The following is a 2,623-nucleotide window of genomic DNA, read 5'->3' on the forward strand; positions in this document are numbered from 1 at the left end:
GATGAGAGTGTAAGATTTCTGATAAAGTGGGAATAGGGACACTTCATCCATAATATCACTAGGCAGGAAGTAGGAATCATGCAAACTCTTTGTCATTTGGATGGCTCCCTTCCCTGGATTCTGTGAGAATGTAGGTTTTTCTTTATTTTGATCTTGTCATGGCCATTTAGGCTTAGGGAGGAGCATCGTATGTTGGTTGTCTGCTGAGCATGGCTGTGGCAGACTTAGGAATAAAACTGGCTAGGATTCCTAGGCTAATGTTCTTTCCACATACCATATTGTTGTTGTTGAAAACAATGTTGTTTTTAAAAATTACTCTCATTATTTTTGCTGATTGCTGATTAAGAATTCTCTCTGTACTTCAGAACATTGTGTTTAATTTGGAGCCAGTTCTGCATATGAAATTAATCTGAGGCACAGGGTCTTCCCTGCTTGGGTGTCTAGAGGAACCCTCCTGCTCCCACTGCCCCCTTATGTCCCTTTTGGCACCACTAGCTCACGGGAAAATATGGAAGAAACCAAGGATAATGTTAATACAACCAGCTTCCCTTCCCGACTTTGACACTGCTTTTAATGGGACCGTGACTTTAAATCATTTCTGTGATTCCTTGTTCACTGCTTGGAACTATGACTAGAGAACAGGCAGCCTCTTTCTTTATTATGTACATTTATATCTCTAAATTTCCCATGGGCACACTCAGTAATAAGCCCATGGAGAGTACTTATAAAGTCCTCACGAAGCCAGTACTTTGTAGTACTCATTGTTATCCTTTAACTAATTCCTCTCCCACTTTTCTAGGATGTGAGTCACCTACTCAGGTGCTCAACCCTTTCATCCCTCAAATAGTGATTTTTTTGTCTTTGACCCTCATAACTCCACTCTGTTTTAATAGGACTCCATAAATCCTTTATGGCTATTAAATTACTCTTTAGTTTTTTTCTCTCATAATATTGGCCAAATGGTTCTTGTGTGACATTTTCTAAACCTATGTCACTACATAGACATAGGGTTGGAAGCTACCTTCCAATTACTGTCTTCTACTTGCTTAAACTTAAAGCACTAAAGCTCAGAAGTATCACATACTTCTTTATTGGTCATGTCCAACCTTTCTTTCTCTAGTGACAACCTGCCTTCTGACTGTCATTCCTGAGGGTCATGCCAAAGGTCTCCACTGGTAATACTGTGAAGGGAGCCATGCAGTGAACAGGGAACCAGCACCAGAACTTTCTTGGGCAGTCCTATAATTTCTTGATGAAAAACCTCCCCAAACTCCAGACAGTCTTTTCGTTTTTTGATGTCTTTATTCCCATGGACCAATTTCTTTTAGCATCATATGCCCCCACAAACTATAGTCAAGAGATCTGACTGGCTCATCTTTCACCTTTTCTTTTCTTTTTTTTTTTTTCAGTGAAGGTACTGGGGTTTGAACCCAGGACCTTGTGCATGGTAAGCACACGCTCTACCACTGAGCTGTACCCCCACCCCATCTTTCACCTTTTTATCTCACATAGGGACACTTCTCACTTGAGCCACCAAGTTTATAGCTTTCTGCTTTGTTTCACCACCGTTGGCTCCTGCCTCTTAAGCATACTCTTCATATATTTTGAATCCATGTGGCCTTTCTTCTGTTGCTCTTGCCAATATGATATCACACATCAGCTGTGACTGGTGTGATTTGCCATGGCTGGACATGACCAAAGGAGGCCCTAGTGAGGACAAAAATGGAAAACTCCTCTAAGTCCTGCAGTAAAGGCACAGAAAAGCAGGGATTGTCCCAGTGCAGGCATAGCAAGGACTTCAAGGCCCCACAGAAATGGGCCCTGGGTGATGTGACTTCCTGAATAGACGAATGACTGCCTTCTATAGCAGCATAACTATCTCTGGGTGCTGAATATGGGGGCAGAGAAGGTGTAAAACACAGCAAGTTCAAAGTTCACACCTCCCCTAACCTGGTAGGTATTTCCGTCTGTGTGGGGTGCCTAGTTTATGGAACTTAGGGTATGCCTCTGAGAGATGTAAGGAAGACCGTGGGCAGAAAAGTCAACCCTGGTATCTGTCTCTGTATCTGTATCCTTTGGACTGCTGATCTACTTTGAGAGTAAGCCAAAGCAAAAGTGATCTCAGATGTGGCCCAGACTCCCTGATTTTGCTTCTTGTAACTGGAAATGAATTGCTCCTTTTCATATTTCCATGGATCTGTAGCCCTGATCAACAGATCTCCAGGATAACACGGAGAGGAAGGAGCTCTGTGGGTGGGAGTCTTTGCCTCAGCCCTCCCTTCACATTCATTTCTCTGCCCCATCCCTTTCATTGTAATTTCTCTGATCACTGATCCTGGGCATGTGAATGAACTGACATTCAGTAAAAGTCAGTTGCTCTTTGAAGAAAAAATTTTGAACACCTACGATATGCCAGGTATCGTTTGAACACTGAGGTTGTGGAACTGAACAGTAAAGGTAAAAACCCTGCCCTCCTGGAGTTGATACTAGTATGTCAGATGGTGAAAAGTGATAGCAAGAAAATAACACAAACAAGAAAGCAGAGAAAGGAGTGCTCGGGGCTCCTTTAAATTGGGTGATTAGGGAAAACAGCACCACAGAGGTGACATTTAAGGAAAGATCT

At 42.6% G+C, this 2,623-nt stretch overlaps 1 non-coding gene across 1 annotated transcript; it reads right to left on the reverse strand.

Moving 5' to 3' along the window:
* Nucleotides 1-1,409: 1,409 nt before the first annotated feature.
* Nucleotides 1,410-1,481, reverse strand: TRNAG-ACC (transfer RNA glycine (anticodon ACC)). The gene has a single exon. It is a non-coding gene; the product is annotated as a tRNA-Gly (tRNA).
* Between the last annotated feature and the right edge of the window lie 1,142 nt (nucleotides 1,482-2,623).

The sequence above is a fragment of the Camelus bactrianus genome, chromosome X (assembly GCF_048773025.1).
Source record: "Camelus bactrianus isolate YW-2024 breed Bactrian camel chromosome X, ASM4877302v1, whole genome shotgun sequence".
Classification (NCBI taxonomy): Eukaryota; Metazoa; Chordata; class Mammalia; order Artiodactyla; family Camelidae; genus Camelus; species Camelus bactrianus.